We start from the raw sequence: 14147 nt of genomic DNA, 5'->3' as shown, positions 1-14147 counted from the left end.
GTCCATCACTGGCACAAAATACACAGAAGAGACGACTGCAACCTTGAACTAAGGAATACAGTGGAGTATATTCTTCTGCCTGCTTTTCCTGCTCTCTGACCACATTTTGACTCCAAGACTTGGTATCCCAATCAATCAATTAAATCAATAGACAAGCCATTTTTAAAGTATTGTGTTCTGCTTTTCCTGCTATCCCAGGTGCATTCTACAGAAGGTGGAAATGATTTTGAGAGCTTTATGTTGGGATAGATATAATTGCATACTTGTACTTGAGTTGCATGCAAAGTTAAAAGTCTTCTTTTTGATTTACATTTCCCCATCAGGAGACATATGCCTCATCTGGCTAGTATCTGTTGTATTTGAGAGACAGATGCAGTTGCAAAGACATGTCACAGAATCATAGAATCACAGAATGGCCTGGGTTGAAAATGACCACAGTGATCATCTAGTTTCAACCCCCCTGCTATGTGCAGGGTCGCCAACCAGCAGACCAGGCTGCCCAGAGCCACATCCAGCCTGGCCTTGAATGCCTCCAGGGATGGGGCATCCACAGCCTCTCTGGGCAGCCTGTTCCAGTATGCCACCACCCTGGGAATGAAAAACTTCCTCCTAATACCTAACCTAAATCTCCTTTGTCTTAGTTGAAAACCACCCCCCTTTATCCTATCATATCCACCCATGTCAAATGTTGTTCCCTCTCCTGTTGATATGCTCCATTCAAGAGCTGGAAGGGCACAGTGAGGTCTCTTCAGAGCCTTCTCTTCTCCAGCTAAACAAGCCCAGTCTCCTCAACCTTTCCTCGTAGGAGATGTGTTCCAGTCCTCTGATCATCTTAGCGGCCCTCCTCGGGACCTGCTAGAAGAGCTCTGCATATTTCTTGTGCTGGGGGCTCCAGGCCTGGATGCAGTACTCCAGATGGGGCCTCGCAAGAGCTGAGTACAGGAGGAGTACCACCTCTCTTTCCTTGCTGGCCTCCCCTGTTTTAATGCAGCCCAGAACACAGTTGGCTTTCCAGGCTGCAAGCGCACCCTGCTTGCTCATATCCAGTTTCTCCTAACATAACATCTCCTGCCAGTGACAGACTGAGGGATGAACATATTGGCCATTCAGGATGCACATGGACACTCAAGCAGTCGCAAACAAACCTTGAAAACCACTGCAGAATATTCTGATAGAAGCCCTCCACACAACCAGCTTCACCAGTTTGCAGAACTGCTCTCTGTGCTTTTTGCTGTTGGTCTGTTACTCAAGGAGCATCACTTCCATCACGCAGCCCATCTTGGGGAGGAAGTCCTTAATCGGTCAGAGCCATAACTAATCATCCTTTGCTTTCTAGATTTCCAAGAATAATGTGATCTAATTCTTCCTGGCCAGGAAATGCTCTAAGAAGATGTTAGAGTCTGTTCCACAGTTCTGAACGAACCAATTCATTCAGCTATGATAAGGAAGAGTGTCTGAACTTTTGCCACCTCCCATTTGGCTTTTACACTCCTATGATCAGAGGGATTTTTATATTAATAACATTAATATAAATAGTGGTTTTATTTATGTATTTATTATTAAAGATATTAATAATAATAGTGTTACAATTACAATTCAATTACAATTCAAATACAATTACAATTCTCTATGTGATTAATGGTTTCTCTTCGCTTTGCTTCGCTTCTCTTCTTTCTCCTTCTCCTCCTCCTCCTCCCTCCTCCTCTTCCTCCTCCTCCTCCTTCTTCCTCCTCCTCTTCCTCCTTCTCCTTCTCTTTCCTCCTCCTCCTCTTCCTCCTCCTCCTCCTCTTTGTCTTTCTCTTCGTTCTTCTACCGGCTCCAGCGTTGAAGGCAAAACTCTCTTATTCTTTTCCACGTCTCACTAGAAAAAGGAGAGTCTCAAGATGTGACTTGTGACCTCAAACAGACTCAAAGCTGCCTCCTCCCTGGATTCCTCTGGCAGAGGCCAGCTACAACTGTGACCTCAGGCACAGCAAAGGCGGGAGTGCCAGTACCTGTCTGTTGGCCCAAGCGGCCGGGAGAAGTTGTTCATCACGGCCTCAGTGTGACAGCGGGTGAGGATGACCACCGCCTGGCACAGGAAGGGCAGGAACGTGCTCTGCTGCGCAAACGATGTGATGCTGCGCAGGACGTAGAGGAGCGGAGGCACCTGAGAGAAGAAGGGGAGAAAGAATGACTTGCTGCACCCTGGACTCTGCAGGGCCTAGCCGTGTGCAATGGCCAGAACAAGTCCAAGACACGTGGCAGAAAGTCTCTTACGTTCCAACTGATGTCCTTCCCGTGCATCTGCAGGAAGGTGGTCATCCACTTCCCACACGCACGCACGCGCACTCCGTTGGCTTTCCGCATGGTCTCCTTGATGGCCGCCATGAAGTCAACGGTGCGTTCGATGGGGAAGTTTCTGCACACGATCTGCAGAGAAATGAGAAGCGGGAGAGATCCCATCACTGCTCTGCTGCAGCTCTTCCAAACACAAAGCAGTCTGGAGGGCATTCTTAGCTCAGCGGCTTGCCGCTCATTCAGGCGGCAATCACAGCGCTCCTGCTGTCTGTACCCTGCTGTTGATACGGAAGGCGCTGGAGCCTTCTCTCAGCTTCTGCACCCATGGTGTTTGCTTACATGCAAAGCCTACCTCCCAGCAGCCACAGTCACACATGCACACACACACACACACACAAACGCACATCATGGCATCAACTCCTTGCACTGGCTGCCTGAAGGCCAGACATAGCTCAGAGCCTCCTGCTACTGGCTGAGAAAAGCAGTCTCAGGGTGACAGCTCAGTTTGGAAATGGTGTGAGAGGCTGGGAGCAGCACAGGGTCGTGCAGAATTCTACGGACAGAGATCCCACCACCCCTTTTTGGGTCCACATACCATGGCCATTTTGGACGTGGTCTGGAGCTGAGAGGCGATGCTGCAGGCATGCAGGCCCTCGCACAGGCTCTCGATGTCACCCGTCTCAATGACTGTGTGGACTGCTTTGGCTGGAAAGAGCACAGGGAGAAAAGGGAAGTCATGCTTCTGGAAATTAAACTGCTTTCCACGGGGGAGAGACAGAGGACAGGGCAGAGGGCTGGAGCACGCCTGCTCGACTCACCTTGGATTCGCAGAAGGGAGCTCAGGCAGGTGACGGCCAGCTGGCGGGATGCGGGCATGGGGTCACACGTCAGAGGCGCCAGCAATCCCACCAAGGAGCCAAAGTGCTCACAGGCATCTCCTCTCTGCAGGGGTGAGAGGCAGGAACAAAGCTGTAGACGGCCCCAGCTCTCCCCAGCTTCTCCCATCTGTGCCTTCTCATGCCATGACACAGCATGCACAGCTGGGCGGAGCTCACCTGCCAGCTCAGGGGCACCGGGGAGGGAGCAGGGGGCATGCGGTGGGGCTCTTTACTCACTTGAAGCTCTTCACAAACAGCCAGCAGCTGGGAGCAGGTCTGCAGGGCCCTCTTGCGCTCCCACGCATTGGTTGATGTCATGGATTTCTGCAGGACCTGGGGTAGAGCATCTGTCTCACTGAGGACGTCTTTTCCTTGCCTTCCTGCCAGCCCTCTCCCTGTCCCTCCTTTCCCAGCCCTTTCCCTCAAGGCCTCCCGCGGGCCTCACTGAGCACCGGCACTGCTGCCCCCGCAGCACATACTCACATGGACTATGTTCTGGAAGAAGCCACCGCTGGGCTCTGTCTCCAGCAGGACCCCCATGAGCCGGCCCAGAGCTTTCAGTGCTGTTTGCTGAAGCTGAAAGCAGAAGAGGGGAGTGACGTGTAGCATCACGGCTGCTGCCAGAGCAGAGGTGGTGTGTGCTGAGGTAGGGTGCCGACCCAGAGGTGGCCGGGAAAGTTACGGCAGGTTACCTGCAGGTACTGTGCTGCTTGCTGTGACTTCCTGATCTTCAGCATCATCTCTGCTGAAGGATGTGTCACGATGTTCTTGCAGCACAGGACCAACATCTCACGCATCTCCTTGCTTTCGAAAGAGGGCTTCAGCTTGCTGAGAGGAGAGGAGAGGAGGAAGAAAGGATGAGAAATCAGAAAGGGCCTTTACCAGTGCTCTCCAGACTGGTTCAGGCAACCTCAGAATTTCTCCCAATCAACAGCTACAAAGCCAATACCCCCAGCTCATGCTGCTGAGGACTGTCTTCAGTTCCAGCAGCGCCCACCTCCTCCCCAGCAGCAGTGAACCACCTCCCGCTCTGGAGGGAAGGAGACCCCAGCTCTCCCTTCTCTTCCCTGCCAGGGGACAGGAGCACCAGGGCCTTTCTCCCTGCCCCAAACCTCAACTTCGCTGGGCACAACAGCCCAGCCGTCTCCCCTGTAGATGCAGCTCCTCCCTCCCTGCCCCCTCCGGGCCCTCAGGAGCTACCCAAAACGGGGACCACTATCCTGCCTTGCAACCTCAGCCCTTACCTCAACTGCTCCAGGGCCAGAACCACCTTGAGAGGCACTGGGGAGACAGGGATGCCCGAGTAATACTTCTTCATCAGGTCCTGCAAGTCCCAGAGAGACAATGTCAAAGTGAGCAAGGGGCGCACGAGAGTTGTTCCACCCGGCCCCGAGACAGGCACAACTGCCACACACCAGCCCCATCACTTTCCCATGGAAGCACTGCAGAATGCAGCAGCTGGTGCACCCAGCCCGCTGCCCAGCCGCTGCCTGCCAGCACCCAAGGTCCCCACCAGCTGGAGACGTGTGGCTGCTGGACACCTGTATGCCCCCAGGGAAGCGAGCCTTGTGGCGCAGCCCAGAACTCCTCTGCAGGCAGCCCTGTCTCTAGGCACTCACCATCAGGATCTCCAGGAGCTTGCTCTTCAAGGAGGGGTTAAAGCTTGCAGAACCACCCACAGCTTGGAAGGCAGAGCTGCAGTCGGTGATGCTCTGCACCAGAGCGAGGTTGTTCTGCAAGTCCTGAGGAGCAAGAGAGAAGAACATTCTTTGAACTGCGGGAAGGGACAAGGGCTGCAAGGGAGACAGTGGGGACAACACTAAGGGAAGGGCTTGGATCTTCATGTGGACACAAACCCTTCCCCGAGGGACTTTGGAAAGGAAAGGCCCATCTCAGCATCCCCCCCACGTGGAGGGGTTGCAGCTGGGCGCTCAGACAGCCTGGCATGCTTCTTTGAGCTCTCACCCGGCAGCTGCAGCTGTAGAGCATCAGGATGTTGCCCACGATGCCTCCCTCCAGGTGGGCAAGCAGCTGTTCCTTGGAGGCACGCAGTGCCACGCTGCCGTGGGCGAGCATGAGAGCGCTGCGTGTGGCATGAGCTCTCGTGCTGTCCAGCTCCATCTGTGTGGGAAGAAATGCCTTGAGACACTCGCTAACGGCCCCCAGTGCCCCGCGATGCACCTGGGCTCCCAAGGCAGGAGCTGCAGGGAAAATAAGGCCGAAGAATGCCAAGGTGGAAACCCGTAACGCTTTACCTTCTTGCGCCTGGAAATCCTGGCATTGCGGCCTTTGCACAGCCTGGACGCAAACATGGTGAGCGTGGCCAGGACTGTGTGGAAGTTGTTCTCGGCAGCATGGCTGAGAAGAGAGACGATTCCCTGCACAAAAGAACAAGGGGCCGTTGGCACAGGCCTGAATCTACAGGTCCTGTCCTGAGCAAAAGGGCAGCAGTGAGGAGATAGAAAGGCCTGGAGCAGGGCCAGGAAAAGCCCTCTGCCCCAGGGCCAGAGCCAGGATGCTGGCAGGAGCTGGAGGAGAGCAGAGCTCACCTGGGCCTCACGTGGCTCCTCCGCGTTTGCCTCCTGCAGGTGCTGCAGCAGCTTCTCCTGGACGTGGAGGACTCCCTGACAGGATCCCAGCACTGTGCCCAGAGCCTTGTACAGGAACGACTGCATGGGACGGGAAGGGAAGGAAGAAGGGGAGATGTGGCAGCAGCTTAACCTGCTGGGGGAGGGCCAGCTCCCACGCTGGGAGTCGCTGAGAGCAGCTGCAGGGCCCAGCTTTAGCCATCCCCGGGCAGATTGCAGGGAAAGGCCTCTGCGGGGCACAGACTGGGAAGCAGCATCAGCATCCCGCGTGGGCAGAGCACCAGCCGCAGCCCCAGCCCCAGCTGGACACCTGCAGCTGCACCGCTGGGTAGAGCCGGGGGGAACTCACCTTTTCTGCAGAGCTGCTGGCAGAGCTGCTCAGCCGCCAGCTCAGCTCACTGCTCAGGGCCTCGGTCCACGCCTCATCATCCACGGTGTGCACTGACGCCCTCAGGAACTGTTGGAGAACAGGAGAAGACAATGTTCCCTTGCCCTTTGCCTCTTCCCTCACTCCCAACTTGCTGCAGCCCTCTAGGGAGAGGTGTCAGGAAGAACAGTCCCTCTCGCAGCTCCCCCAGCGTTCCCTCCATTAAAGCCACCCGCCCTCTTCTCCTGAGACCCCCCTGGGCTTGGGACAGAGCGGAAGAGGCAGCGCCACAAAGGCGTGCGGCCGCTCCGCAGCAGCGCTTGAGAGGCTGCTCCTGTCCCACAGCGGCTCACGTGGGAGCGGGGCTACTTGGGGCAGGCAAGCACTCCTCTGCACCGCGCCTCCCGGCAATGCTGTACCTTTAGCAGACGGCGCTCAAACTCGGCAGTGTCCGGGAAGCTCTCATCTTTCCCTGCACAGCAATAGGAAGACAAAGACCCTGACTTGGGATCAAGGCACAGAAGAGCTGCTGCAAACCTGGCTTGGCCTGGGCACTTGACGCAGCCAAGCTGGGACCCGCACCCCCTCCACAGTGACCTGTCCCTCCCCACAAACACTGTCCCCACAGGAACAGGGAACTAAGTGCTCCAAGGCTGCTGTCTGAGGGGACTTGAAGGGCCCATCCCTGTCCTGGAATGGGCAGATCCCCAGGGGCATAGGTCCCTGGGCCTCAGTGCTGACTCCCAGGAATAGGAACAGCAGCAGAGCAAGAACTGGGCTGCAGGCAGTGCTTCCCCTCTGGCACTCTGCAGAGCTGCATTTTCACTCACCCCCCTTCCCTTCCCTGCCTCTGCCTCTTCCTCCCCACCAGTACTTTACCTTCAAGGCACTGCAGCAGCAGGGGGATCTCAGTAGCCCACATGGCCCCCACAGCTCTGTGGAACCTGCTGTGGAGGTTTTTCATCAGCAGTAAGGCAGCCGCTTGGAGTTGGCTGCCTGCTACAGGGCTGCCTGCCACCACCTGAGTGAGAGCAAGAAAAAGCAGGGTCACTTCTGCAGCAAGAGCAGCTGCTTCCCCCCAGAAAGGAAGAAACTTGGCTCTTGTCTGGCAGGCAAGGAGCAGCCAACAGCTTTGCCCATGGCCACGCTGCTTCCTCCTGGCTGCTCGTGGCACCGGCCTCTGGAGCATGTACTCACCAGCAGTCGTGCCAGCAGTATGTGGGGCGTCAGCAGTGGGCCTGCAAAGAGAAAAAAGTGCTGAGTAAGACTCCAAGACACTGCGTGCCCAGCCATGCCCATCTCTACTGTCCCTTCTGGGTGCTACCACAGGTCAGCAGAGCTCCCTGGGGGAGTTTTTGCTCCTACCTTGAAACATGGAGCTGACAAAATGGGGATCCAGGTGTTCTATCGGCCGTCCTGTCAGCTCCTCTTTCTCAGCCAGGGCACAGACACAGCGGGAGACTGGCATCAGCATGCCTGTGTACTGCGCTGGCACCACAAACAGCAGCAGCCGCGGCCACAGGAGCTGTAGGGAACGAGGCAGTTGAGCAGGTCAGCATTCCTGCCTCTGCTCAGAGAGGAAGAGGACTCTGTGAATTTCCCTGAGTCCTGTGTGCTTCAGAGCACATTGGAGGAGAGAGCTGGGGTCTTGGAAAGGGACGAGGAAGACGTGTTGCAAGGGCAGGGAGCAGCAGCAGGGCAGAGCGTGACTTACTTTGGACATCCCTCTCACAGAGACGTCCAGTGATCCCAGGATGTCCATGCACAGCTCCTGGAGAGCTCCTTCTTCCTGGGCTTCCCGGGCAGAAAGGTCTCCGGCTGCCTGCACGACAGTTGTATTGAAACACTGGTTATGCTCAGTTCTCAGGAGGCTGAGGTGTGGCCCCAGCAGTGCTTCTGTGCCACCCTCCGAGCAGCACGGGTCTTCCACAAGAAGATGCTGCCCACTGTCCTTACCCTTCTTCCTGTGGCGCGGCTGAACTCCCTGAAGATGTGCCCCACCACATCCCAGGCTGAGCAGCTCCAGGTGTTAGAACTGAGCAGATCCTTGATGAAATAAAGAACAGCCGTCCTCACCTGCAAGGGGTCAATTATGGGTGTGATTTTCCTGGTCAGAAGGCAAAGGGAAGCCAGCTGCTCATCAGGGCAGCCCTTTGGGCATGAGCAGAGAATCAAGAGCAGAGGAGAAGCTTTGGCTTCTGACGTGAGGGCCAGGCCTTAGCACCAGGCTGTGCGCTTTCCAGGCACAGCACAGGGACCTGCCCGCTCCACTCTGCCTGCTCTCCGCACAGGAGCCATCATGACCGTGTGGCCAATGCCCCAGCAGCTCTCTAGTCACCCCAGCCCTGCCTGTGCTGGCAGCAGCATCACCGCCCCAACAGCACTTTCCTTTCCCAAACCAGCTCACCCGGATGCTGGGGTCGCTGCACAGACGCTGCACAGCCTCGACGACCTGGGGCAGCTTCTCTGTCATCATGGGCTCTGCAAGAGATGCACAGAAGCATGAGCGGAGCCACAACGCAGGTGGCAGAAGGGAGCCCTGGCAGTCCCAAGGCGTGGTACTGAGCAACCCGTGGTACTGACCATCAGAGCGAGCCAGAGCACCCAGCAGACCCAGGGCTGCCACGCATCCAGGCTCCCAGTCATCGCCCAGCTGCGACTGCAGAAACAGGATCATTTCCTCTGGGCAGATCCGGGCTGCAGGGAGGAAATCCCACGCGATGTTAGCAAGAACCTCACGCCCATTCCTGAGCTTTGTGAGAGAGGTTTTGGCCAGGGCACAGCCAAGCATGGCCAAGGCTCCTCTCCTTACCCTGCAGCATGATGCAGTGGGTCAGCTGTGCACGATCAGCCTCGCTGTGCTGCTTGCTGTCGTCATAGAGCTGTGGGAACAAGGTCCATTTGATACAATCACATCAGCACTGAGGACGGAAAAGACGCTGTGCTGCCCGCTCTCGTCTCCCTGGGCACTCTCGGGAAGAGGACAGGCAGACAAAACCCAGGCCGCCCCACAGCATCCCCGGGAGTACATGCACGGCTCTGGAGCAGCCTTGAGCATGCAGGAGCTAAGGCTGAGCCGCCTTCTCCAGGGGCTCGGAGCTTTGCAGTCCTCCTGAGACTTAGCCAAGAGGGAAACTGCTGTGGGCGCAAGGATAGGCTGCCCTTACCTGGTAGAACACGGCACTGGTGACGTCCTGAAACTTGTCCCTTGGAATGACTGACGCAGTGCCCCCTAAGGCCTCCAGGAAGACTGTGAGGCTCTGCAAGAAACCAGGAGAGGAAGAAAGGGATGAAGCCACATCCAGCCACTTGCGAGTGGAGAAACTGTTTCCCAATTGTTTCTCTGCAGGGAGAAGCTCCTGCACGGGCGTTCTTGTTTATCCCCCACCACCCAGCAGCACCAAGAGAGTCTCTCTGCTCTCAGTCGAGCCGTGTTTGGGCATCATTTGCAGGCATTTCCCACCCAGCAGCCCACTTCTCCCCCCTCAGATGCAACTGGCTGTGGTCCCCCCAGTTGTTAGCACACAGCTCCTCCGGCACTCAGAGCCCCACCACCCAGGTGGTGGTGACAAAGTCTCCCATCCCCAGGAGATGAGCCCCTGTGAGTCTTGGCTCCCTCCTGGCTTTTGTCCAGGCCATTCCTTCTTTGACTGAAGAGCTCAGGAAGCCTCAGACCTCCCTTGAACACCCATCCCTTCTTTCTCCAAGGGCTCCCCACCTCCTCCCTGCATCCCCCTGAGCCCTCGTGGCACTTGCACGGGCCCCACGTCCACCCTGAGCCCTGCACAACGCCTCACCTTGGCCACCCTGCAGGTGTCTTGGATCTCCTGACACGGGTGAACGAGCCAGAGGAGCTGCTCCCAGACGTGCTCTTGGTGCCGCTCCTCTTGCAGGAGAACCTCCAACATGGCAGCCACAGCCCCAAGGACGGCCTGTTTGTCCTGGAGAGGATGGCAGAGGCCCGGTATCAAAGACTGAAGGCCTGCCCTTCCTACACAGAGGGCCTTCTCTTTCTCTTTCCCTTCCCCTTCCCCACACCCCCACGCCCAGCAGGAGATGGGCTCGCTCTGGAGGGCAGGCAGCTTTTCCCCGTACCCTCATCCCCAGCTCTTCCTGCCACAGTGCTGTGACATGCAGCTGCTCCCTGGCACAGAGCCACTTCAGGGCCCTTTGCAGAGCCAGCCCACTCCCTCTCATCACCCCTCAGCTCTCAGCCCACTGGGCACAGACAGAGCTGCCGACATGGGTGCCCCTGCTGCCTTCCTGGGCTGGGAATGCAGCAGTGCTCACCTGTTCCTCCTGGCAGTCCTGCCAGTTCCACATCACGGAGAAGAGCAGCTCACGAAGGTTTTCGTAGGTGTGCTCTTTCTCCATGGCAGGCCAGGGGCATTGCATTCCTGCGGACAAGTGAATCTTGACGCCATCCAGCCACTGTTTCACAACTGAAAAAACATAACCAAATACTTGTAGAATAATAGTAATATTTCTTTGAAAAAGGGAGCGAGAGAAAAGGGAGCCTGTGAGAGTCTGCAGCAGGGTGAGGTGCAAGGGCTGTCCTGAGGCCCCCTGCTCTGGGGCCAGCACTCACCAGCACAAGCGATGCGCAGGATCTGGCCACTCCTCACCTGGCCCACCACACTGCGCAGGCCTGCCAGCATCAGCCACACAAAGGGGATGCACTGTGGAGCTGCAGAGAGGAAGGAGAGGGCCACAGTCAGAGTCCTGGCAGCGAGGGAGGAGGGGCTGCAGCCCTGCATCCCCCAGCTGAAGGCAGATCACACGCGGAGGGCAGAGAGCCCTTTCCCGCTTGTTCTAGATGTCAGGAGGTTGAGGGTACTCTACCATAGGTGCTGAAGAGTTTGCTCAGGGTGATGAGCACCAACTCCTTGCACATGTCCCCCGTGGCCTTCAGGTGGCTCTGGAGCTCAGCCATCACCAAGGTGAAGTGCGTCCGAGCCAGAGCCACCAGGACATTGCTGGCAGCTGTCCTCACATTGCTGGTCACGCCCTGGAAGAGAGTCACTGGTGACACGCGGCCCAGGAGACTGCCCGAGGCCCTTGGAAGAGCTAAGCCACCACCATCCGCCAGCAGAACACCAGCGTGGGCAGGCGGTTCCCTTTGCCTTTGGGAGGGAGCCCTCACCTGGGCTGCCGTCAGGTCCCGGGACACCTCTGCCAGCAGCCGGTTCACCACTCCGCACGGCGGGCGGCTGCTGTCTTGGCACAGGGCGCTCTCCAGCTCACAGTACGCCTGCGCTCGGTCACCCTGGGGACAAGCATCAGTCACGCTCGCTTTGCCCGCTGCCACCCATGGCTCTGTGGATGTGCTGCCGGGCCTGGCACCCGCGGGGCCGTGGCCCTGGGCCAGGAGGGCAAGGGTTGCTGGTTGGATGCCCCCAACTCACCTCCTGATCTTGCAGGCGCTGAAGCAGTAAGGTCGCGGCGCAGGTAGGGGCAGGGCTTGACACCCTGCTTCTCTCCCTGCGACGCGTCCGTCTGGGCACGCAGCCCACACAAGCAAAGAGACCTGGAAGGAAAGAGCAGAGCAGCTGCTGCAGGTGTTGCTTGGAGCCAGGGCCGAGCAGCCGGCCAGCTGTGGGGGGAAAACGCTCCTCCAGCCCCACAGCGCAGGGGTATGAGTGGTTGGCGGGGGCAGGGGAGGGAGCTTTCCCCTTGCGGGGGTGCTGGGGAAACCACGGTGGGCAGCTGCACTGGGCAGAGCAAGGACGGTGCTGCTGGCACAATGTCCTAAACAGCCACTGGAGGCACACGTGTGCTCGGGCAGCGTCGTGGTGTCCAGAGAGGTGGAGGGACTCACCTCGAAGGAATCTCAGCCTCTCCATGATAGCAGGATGCCTCCAGGTAGACGCAAAGCTCTCTCTGGTTCCACTTCCTGCGGGTCCCACAAGCGGACTGAGCCACCGCTCCCACCGCTCCACAAGGGTGTATGACGCAGCCACTGTGACACCACACTGCAGTGTCACCTCACAGAGAGTGAATGATGCGCCCCGGGCTGGGGAGCAGGCAGGTCCCCAGGGCAACCCTGCAGGCCCTCCAACACAGCACGTTTGTGTGACGCAATCGGCTCTGGGGTTCCGGTTCCATGCTGACGCAGGGAATGACCTCAGCGGGTGATGGAGAGCCCCTGCCAGGGAGCAGCTGCTGGGCACCGTTGCCCGGCGTTGTCTTAGTGACTGGGGACTCCATGCCGGGAGGCACTGAGGCCCCCATCTGCTGCCCGACAACCTCTCCACAGAGCTCTGCTGTCCACTAGGGGCACGTGTCAGAGATGTTAAGGAGACTCCACGGCATCTGATCAAACAAGAACACCACCATCTGCTGATTGTCATCCAAGTAGGGTCATGGGAGGCTGCCACGAGGAAATGGCCGAATATCAGAAAGAGACTTTGCATCCCATGGAAAGACACCAAAGGGGTTGGGAGCAGCAGGAGTGTCCTTTTCTGTCCTTCTGACTGGAGGCTGGGTCGCCTCCAGAAGGAAGGAGGAGAATAGAGGTGGTAAATTATTGGCTGATTACTGGGATGGTGTTGGGATCAAGGTTTTGTGTACCTTGATGTTGGCCAGGTGTGTGGGCATGAGATGGAACACAACTGAGCAGTTGGGGCCAAAGTGTTCTGGAAAGCAAGCTGGCTAGATTGATTAAACCACATTTGATGGAGGAATGGAATGGAGTTCCTTGTGAAATGAGGAAAATGAGTTAGGTTGGAAGTTGTATGCCTTCATGAGGTGCTGAATTGGCAGCTCCAGGTCTGACCTTTCTAAGCCAGGTTTTCGCTGCCGGTAACAGATGCTTTTATGCAGACCTAGAGAGTTAGTGCGGACAGCGAGTCTCCTGTTTCTCCAAACAACACTGTTAGCTATCCCATGTCTGGAATGCAAGGCAGCAGGCCGGGCAGTAAACCACAAATTAGCAAAGAAGCAGTGGATTGGTGGATGAAGTTGATGCTGATAAGAGGACCGTTCAGAGCCAGGCAAGCATCCTCCAACTGCAGCCAGGTCAAAGAGTACACAGCCAGGAAGACAACGGCCTTCATCAGAAAGACCACCAGATGACCAGGGAGAAATGCCTCCCATGCATCAAAGAACTGAGCCTCAGGGCGGGGAAAAATGTCCATCATTCTGGGGACTCGCTGCAATAAAACAACCTTTTCTTGGACATCCAATGCATATGTGAGCAGCTTGCTCTTTAAGCATGTGCCTTTCTTGACCTCCCGTACGCAGGCTAGGAGGCAATACCCCCCTGCATCCAGCATAGGTGCGCAGCGCTGAGTGAACATGCCTGCTTTATGACTGCTCTGTGGTGATAGACTTTGATTCCGCGTGTCACTTGCAACAGAGAAGGGCCTGGCAATGATGTCTTCTAAGTGAACTGCGGAGAGAAACCTCCAGTTGTGCCGTAGGATCTTGTGAGGACTCCTCAGGGAAGACAACATTGCCAAGAGCCTGGCTTAAACCTTCCTGCATCCCTCTCGAGCTCCCTGCACCCTCTGCTTCCCTACAGTGCCTGTATGGCAATGCACGCTGCGTGGGGAATAAACAGGCAGAACTAGAGATGTGTGCGTGCTTCCAGGGGTGTGATGTGATGGCAATCACACATGAGACATGGTGGGAGCTGAGTCTGTTCATCCTGGGGAAAGGAGGGCTGAGGGGGGATCACACAAATGCTTGTGAATATTCTGGGAGTCCTGGTGGATGAGAAGCTGGATATGAGCAAGCATCATGTGCTTGAAGCCCGTAAGCGACTATATGCTGGGCTGCATTAAAACAGGGGAGGCCAGCAAGGAAAGAGAGATGGTAGCCCTCCTCTACTCAGCTCTTGCGAGGCCCCATCTGGAGTACTGCATGCAGGCCTGGAGCCCCCAGCACAAGAAATATGCAGAGCTCTTCTAGCAGGTCCCGAGGAGGGCCGCTAAGATGATCAGAGGACTGGAACACATCTCCTACGAGGAAAGGTTGAGGAGACTGGGCTTGTTTAGCTGGAGAAGAGAAGGCTCTGAAGAGACCTCACTGTGC

General features: G+C 56.9%; 1 pseudogene; it reads right to left on the bottom strand.

Annotated features, from left to right (window-relative positions):
* Window positions 1–1762: 1762 nt before the first annotated feature.
* LOC128073260 (maestro heat-like repeat-containing protein family member 2B) lies at window positions 1763–11956 on the bottom strand (annotated as a pseudogene).
* Window positions 11957–14147: the final 2191 nt, after the last annotated feature.

Source organism: Tympanuchus pallidicinctus, unplaced genomic scaffold, assembly GCF_026119805.1.
Source record: "Tympanuchus pallidicinctus isolate F22 unplaced genomic scaffold, pur_lepc_1.0 scaffold8, whole genome shotgun sequence".
NCBI classification, from domain to species: domain Eukaryota; kingdom Metazoa; phylum Chordata; class Aves; order Galliformes; family Phasianidae; genus Tympanuchus; species Tympanuchus pallidicinctus.
The sequence above is the reverse complement of the archived record's forward strand: the minus strand, read 5'-3'. Positions and strand labels throughout refer to the sequence as shown.